Raw genomic sequence first — 8,038 nt, 5'->3', positions numbered from 1 at the left:
AACAACATATGAAGGTGTCCCCTTGAATTTCATGGGTCTTTCTCCATACTGGTTTACAAAACAAGGAAAATGATCATTTCCTGTCAGCACATCATCACAGGAAGCACACAGAGAACTACAAAATTTGGCTGTTTCTCTTCTGCACAGTGCAGTGAGCCTTGGGCCCCTTGCTGCCTGACTGTTGAGCAAAGGGTAGGAGGTGGCCCACATCCCAGCCAGGCCCCAGTGGTGGTGTATGACTGGTGGAGGCCTCCCTCCAAGGAGAGTGTTGGCAACTGTAGAACCAAACTTATGTCCCTGGACTGACTCAGTGTCTCTGAGAAGCTGAGAAAGAGACAAAGAGAAACAGAGAGAGGGAGAGGGAGAGAAAGAGAGAGAGATCTTCCATCCACTGGTATGCCCGTGACAAGTGCAATGCTACAACCACCAGGCAATAGGCTGGTGGACCCGTTAAATAGAAGAAGAGACAGAAACCCTGGAAAGGAAAGGACCCAACAACTGGAGCCACTGCCTGCTGCCTCCAAGTGTGTGTGTTAGCAGAAATCTACACCTGGACGTGGAGCCGGGACTTGAACTCAGGCACTCTGATACAGGATGTTGCTGTCCCAAGGGGTGTAGTCCCTGCTGTGTCAAACAGCAGAAGTTAACCAGGGGAATCCTGGAAAGGGAAAGGCAGAGATGACCAGTAAGGTTCTTAAAAAGATATTACATCTTGGGCCAGGAACTCCGTCTGCCTCATGAGCGTCTGAGCCACTGTGGCTCAGGGTCTGTATTTCTTATGACAGAGACAGCTGAGAAACCATAGAATGGTTCCTGAGCACTCTCAAGGGAGGAAAGTGAGAACATTTCAGGAGTGCATCCTTCCCTTGCCAGGTGGAACAAATTAGGAGCTCATAACATGGAGCCGAATCTTTAGTGCAGAGGTTAAGATGCCCGTGTCCCACCTTAGAGTTCACCTGGGTTCACTTTGCAACCGTGCTCCTGACTAAGAACCCTGTAATGCAGACCCTGGGAGGCAGCAGATGTCTCAAGTAATTATTGGATTCCTGTCACACACAGGATGGAGTTGGCTTGGGACCCCACCTCCTGGCTTTGGCCCCAACCAGGGACTACTTTGAACATTTGTGGGAGGAATCGGTGGATGAGAGGTCTGTCTGTTGTTCCTCTGTCTCTCTCTCTGCCTCTCTAGTGTATGCAAAAGGGGATTTTTAAAAAACACCTGGTACACCAGGCAGCTGTGTGGCCATTTCATGTTGTTTGGGCAATGCTGGGAAGCATGTGCCAGAGATCAGTCCCCTTTGTACAATGGGAAACAGTCATGTCTGCTTCTCTTCAAAGTCCCAAAGCATTCAGTAATCACAGAGAAAGGGGCCAGGACCTCCATTTGGGTCTCTCACTTGGGTGACCCTAACTGGCTCATTAAGAGGAAGCTGGATTGGAATTAAAGTAGTCAGGACTGGAACCTGTGCTCCACATGGGATGCCAGTGTTGCAAGTAGTGGCTTAGCTGCCTATGCCACAATGCTCGCACCCATAAAAGGCATTTTTGAGACAACTGCAAAGCCTAGAAGTGTCCTGAGGCTCCAGTAGTAGTAACATGTTCCAATTGCCTGACTTCAGTCATTACCATTTGTATATACCAGAGACTGTCCCTGCTTTGGGAAATACACACTGATACACTTGGTGAGAACCCATGGAGTGTCAATGTACTCTGAAATGCCTTGGGAAAGATTGTTGGGAGTAAAAATTTTCTATCTATCTTAATTAAAAATACAAAAACAATTTATATCATTGGAAAAAGAATGAAAACAAAAAATAGTTTCTGCTAATAAAATACTAATAGATGTTCAATAAATCAAAAAAGGAACATTTAAGACATACTTCAAAAATAATGAAAATACTTTTATAATTATTTGTTTCAACAAGTATAAGAAAATCAATTGGTAAATACATCATAAATATATCATCACACTGATGGTTATAGACTGGTACAAAATATATTTCATATGGAAGTCATGAATATTTTAGATTCAAAATTCTGGACAGAATTAGGAAATCAGAAATTTAAGCAGTCTAAATCAGTTGTAATTCTCAAGAGGAGGCTGGAAATACATGATTTAAATCTTGCTATGTATATACATTAAATTTATTGTAATTATAACAAAAATGAAAAAAACACCTGTGGATCTTTTTGATGCAACAGATATATATTAAGCTGAAGCTCACCAGTGGATTGCAAGATTTTAATGAATACCCAAGAAAAAGTCTAAAATATATGTACTATTATATCTGCATTTTGGCATAACAGTGTCCAATAATTTATGAAATTTCAAAGGAATTCATTGCAGTTCCCTTAGTATAAACTGCTACCACACTAAGCTGTATAAGCGTCACTATTGATTTGATGCTTCCTCTTCCACTATCATTTAACTTTTGAAAATTTTATTTAATTGAGAGAGTGTGTAGGAGAGAGAGAGCATGCACATGTGATTTTATCTGATGGTTTACGATTTAAATGCCTGTGATGTTCAGGCCTCAGCCAGGACTGTAGTCTGGAGCCAGGATCTCAATCCAAGTACCTCCTTGGCTAATGGCCATTATTGTGTAACCCTGCATAGAAAGAGCCTTGTGGGATGCTGCTGTTCTGCTAGGTCACCTTGCTGCTGGTGCTGCTCCTGGCTGAATAAAGACTCTGCATCTGCTTACAGCTCTGGGAGTGTTCTTTCAGAATCTGACCCAGAGTGCCTCAGCATCCCTGATGACTGTGCATGGGTTTGACATCTCTCACAGTCCACAGTATTTGGGTTTCCTGCCAGGGAACATGTGGCCTCTTATAGGACCATAATACCTTGTGGCAGAGGTCCTAATGTCTTGGACTCCTCTTCAGGAGTGGAAACAGGTAAAATGGGCTTTGCATGTCCTGGAAGTCATAATGCTGGAAGGAGATCAGACCAGTGCTGTGTGGACAGGATGGATGTCGCTCACCATGTTAGGGTGGCAGCATGAAGGCTTCCTCACTGTGTTAAGGTGTCAGTGTAAAGACACCCATATCAGTGATGCCCAGGTAAAGGAGCTATGTGCTGGGGAGATGCAGCTGAATATCTGGGCACAGGCTTTGGAGCAGGACTGGCCGTGTCTGTAGAGGGCAGAGTATGAATGGGAAGTGAGCAGCCCAGTGAGGAAGGACCCAGTGAAGAGCTGGGCCCCTGCCACCTCTGCATGCCCACCATGGGAGAAAGTGTCAGCTGGAGCTCAACCAGCATATAGCCCCAGGACATGGGCCACAAGGCCTCCCTCAGGAAGTGAATTTGCTAATACTGCTTACACCCCAACCAAGCAGAGGGAGTTGGGGAAGCAAGCAGACAGAGGCCAGGAGAACCAAGGAAAGTATGGCTTTTGTGCTTGTGGAGTGATGGAGTTGATAGCCTCCAGTTGTCCCCATTAGAAATAAAGAAATTAACTTCCATTACATTTCACCCATTACTATGACAATGTCTGTAAATCAGCCATTGCCTTGGAGACTTGCAAGGGGATCATTCCCTGATGGAGTGCTTAAGGGCTACTGTGTGAGTAAATGGGCCATGCATGTGGACTTGGCTCACGTTATTAGATAAATGCCCATGTGGCAGGGTATGTTTAATGTGAATACTAGGGGCACTGGTGTTGAGCACTTAACCACTCAAATGAAAAATTTGGCCTCTTTACCTCCTCCTGCCTTTGGGTCTCTGCAGCCATAATAACCACCTGTATTGACCGCCATGTTTGTGAGGTGACCGATGTTATGGAAAGATGTAGATGATGTAGAGATAAAGCAGCAGGATCACAGGGTGGTACAACTGCTAGGAAAAAAATAAAGGCAAACAAATGAAAATTCTGCCTCGGGGAGAGGGAAAAACAAGAAAATGGGTCATTAAAATGTCCCAGATATAAATGTGGATTGACCTGCCAATGGCAGGAATAAGAAGGGACAAAATCAATCACCAGCCAATGACGTGCTGTTAATGTTAGGTGACAGCTGCCCACTGGACAGCACTATTGGAAAATACCCATGAGAGAAAAGAACTCAATTCACCCAATATGCCTCCAAGATTTCATGGGGGCCCCAAGAGAAGAGTTTTCCCTATTAGACTACTGGAAAGGCTGAGGAACTGAGTTGTGGGGGACCCAGGTGAATGGGAGGCCACATGTGGAATTAACAACCTATTGTCCCTCCTAATGTTCAGCATATGCTGATACTGGTTGACACTGGAGCTGACTGCAACCTTCTGTATAAGATTCCTGATTGCTCCAGTGTTTCTGTGGCATCTGTTGATGGCTATAGAGACCACACAATCTGGTGTGACAGGCAACAATGACTTTAGGCATAGGCCATCTTCTGCCCAGGCATACACAATTTATGTCTCCTCAGTACCAGAGTATATTTTAAAATAGATGTGCTCAAAGGATTGACTGTGCTCACCACACAGAGTGAATTCCCATTGTGGGTGTGAATTTTAAAGCCATGGTCAGGGGACACCTGCTGCATGTGGTAGTGACTTTGGAAGCACCCTAATTAGTAGTCTGGGTGTGACAATATTGATTGCTTAGAGGAAGTGAAGAAATTGGACGGACTATCCTGAAATTGGAGAAAGCTGACATTGTGTATCTTGCACACAGTCCCCACAACTAACTAATACGGCTGGTGTGGAAGCAAGATGGTACCTGGTGAATGAATATAGATTATTGAGAGTTAAACAAGGTGACACCACCTCTGCATCCTGCTGTTCCCTTGATTACCAACCTCTGGATCATTTGACTCTGATTTTGGGAGGGTACTGCTATATAGTGGACCTAGCTAATGCCTTCTTCTCCATCAATGTAGCTCCTGAGAGTGAAAAGCAGTTTGCATTTACAAGTGAAGGGAGACATTGGGCCTTTGTTGTTCTTTCCCAAGGCTATCTACACAGTCCAACCATCTGTCATGGACTGGAAGCCAAGGACCTCATAGTGGGTGATCCCAGCAGTGAGCCTGAGCCCAGGCACATTTCTCCCCACCCCCACCTTCTGCCAGTCAGGCAAACTGCCCACATGGAAACCTACCCTCAAGCTGATTGGAGAGGCATATGGGCGCCAGTGTCAGTTCTGTCCTATAGTTAGTGTTCCCCAGAGTTAGTTGCACCCCTTCTCTTTATCCCTGCCCTTTAAAAAGTGTACATGCTGCAAATAAAGTTGGACATGGTCACTGAAACTTGTCTCTGGTGCTTCTTTTGGGAAGGACACTCCAATAATGTGGCTTTGCAGAACAAGCCACACCATGTTACCTGGAAAAGGCCTTCCACTGTTGTATTCTTTCCTTCTGCAGACCCCGGGGCACAATCTGTGTGCTGCACTGCCAGTGTATGGAGGGTGTCTGCACTCATTGGCATGTGGCCCTGGCCTCACATGCTTCTTCCTCTGCTTCTGGGTCCTGCTGTCCTTTTAGAAGGGATCCAAGCTTACAGGGGACTAACCAGTCAAATGTGCCATCTTGGTGTCCCCAATCATAATGTCTGGCAAACCCCTTTTTCTGGGTAGGAAGTATATTCATAGGTGTAGGGATTGGGGTGTGGGCATCTTTGGGGTCACCATTCAGCAGCCCTCACACAGGTATCCATGTTATATCAACAAGACAGGTGAGTCTCACATACACCCAGTCTTAGAGGAACCTGGTGGTGAGATGATAATGCAGAATCCCTGGCCCCGAAACAACCTTGAGCTGCATATATTTTGGGAGATGGAGTGATCCTGCCATTCAGACCACAGGACAGGGTGTACAGGTCAAGAATAACAGGAAACAATGCTTCTGTTCCACTTTGGTCACTGGAAGTCACACATCAAACTTGCTCTTCCAGTTTGCTTTTTTGTGTTGAGGAAGACCTACTCACAGCATCCTGAAAATGCATTGCAAATGGAAAGAGAGCAAATATGTATGCATGCCATGGGTGCCTGCACATGATGCTGGTGTGACACAGTGGCTGCAAGGACCCCCAGAGCGGCTTCTTCAAGTGAAACCCATGCAATGCCCATGACATTTCTACCATGCATTTATTGTAAGCAAGTAAAATATTGTGTAAAAATATCACTGGGTCTGGAATCTGGACACTGGGGGCTGCTGTGGGTGAAGGAGCCACAACATAGGGGTTACTTCTATGGCATTGTTACAATAAAGTGGTGACTCTGTGAAGCTTTGCTCATCAAATTTAAGCTCCATCCATTGGAATAACTCAATTATAAGTAGTCATTATCTCTTTACCAGGATTCTAACAGAATCCCAGAAACATGCATTTTCTGGTTGATTTTTTTACAATAAATGCTTTTTATTGTATGCTCATTTCAATGAGTAACATTTAGAAATTATAATCCCACATAACAGTGACACTTATTTTATAGCATGTACATCATTTACAGCCACATAACACACAAGTTTAGCTGATTTTCCAAAATTAATATTCTGAAGTTAAGAAAGATAAAAAATTTATTCTTTAGAAACTGTCTTATCTGGTGCCAAAACAGAAGAGTAAACATTATTTGAAACACAAAGCCACAATATATAGCATGAATTAAAATACATTTAAAGTATGTTGAACTGCTGAATGTAAACATGAAGCAACTAGGCATCCCCACTGTTGTCTTGAAGTTGTAAAGTTCCCAGCACACATGGACAAGTCCTTATGTGTGCTGCCCTGAGTGGACTCAGATTACAGCTCCACATTTGCCTCCAGGTGTCTGAAATCATTTCCCCAATATTTTAAAAACATCCCTTTCTTCCTGAGGCTCCATATCCTAACAAGAAGCAGCAGACAAAAGCAGGCCAGGGTGGCACACACATGTGTAGGAGATGCAACGGGACCACCACTGCCTCCAGAGGAGGGGTGCAGAGAACACAGGAGCCCCAGATACTGAGCAGGGGCTACTCCAGTTCTCTTCTGGACCTGGCCAGAATGGGTGTTATCTCAGCCCTTGCGAGCAAAGATTCGGAAGATGAGTTACACACATGCAGCACGTGTCAACCGGCCCCATGTCACCTATGTTGGTGCAATTCCTCTTCCCCCATGAGGCAAACACTGGACATAGAGGTCCTCACCAGGCTGTGATCCAGTTCCCCTGTCACACAGTGAAAGAGCAGAACTGGAAGATGTGTGTGGATGGTGGGGGTGGAGACACTTGCTCAGCCCACCAGAGAAGAGGGGCTTGTGTGAAATTGGATATGGGGCTGGAAAGAGCCTGATAATTCTGGAGTGGGCAGTGTCTTTGATACTAACAGAATAGCATTCTTTCTTAGAGAATCAGAGCAAAAGTGAGAGTGAGCAAGAGAGAGAGTGAGAGAGAGAGAGAGAGAGAGAGAGATCTTTCATCCACTGACTCAGTCCCCAAGTGGCCCCAATGGCCAGAGCTGGGTCCATCTGAAGCCAGGAGACAGGAGCTTCACCTGGTTCTCCCACATGGGCACAGGAGCCCTAGGACTTGGGCCATCATCCACTGTTTTCCCAGGTGCAGGGAGCTAGAGCAAAAGTGGAACACCCAAGACATGAACAAGCACCCATATAGGATGCCATTTACCTGCTATGCCACAGTGCTGGGCCCTAAGTCCTATTTCTCCAAATAGAAACTTTTTTTTAATGTTTACTAGGATTTGTATATGTGATTACTATTCTGGTCTTGCTCTGCCTCTCTACAATTACACCAGTAAAATTTGTTTTAAAAATTGATTAAGTTGACCATATAATTTAGCAAGCAACAAGTGAGCTATATATGGATGATGAAAATTGATGCAACTGCACCTATAATTGTGTTCTTAGTGTCTCTAAGCCACAATTCTAATGTATTGTACTTGAGAAATGAATATATTTACTGTAATCATAGTTTTATTTAAATATCTAAATAATATCTGTAGGATTTTTATGTGTTTGTGGTTTGTAGTATTGATGGGGGATATTCTTAAACCTCAAGAGTTATTACCAATGTGTTATTTTTGTTTTTATAGAATAATTTAAAACAAGGTACTAATTTTATAGGTAATA

The sequence above is a fragment of the Oryctolagus cuniculus genome, chromosome 19 (assembly GCF_964237555.1).
Source record: "Oryctolagus cuniculus chromosome 19, mOryCun1.1, whole genome shotgun sequence".
NCBI lineage: Eukaryota > Metazoa > Chordata > Mammalia > Lagomorpha > Leporidae > Oryctolagus > Oryctolagus cuniculus.
The sequence above is the reverse complement of the archived record's forward strand: the minus strand, read 5'-3'. Positions refer to the sequence as shown.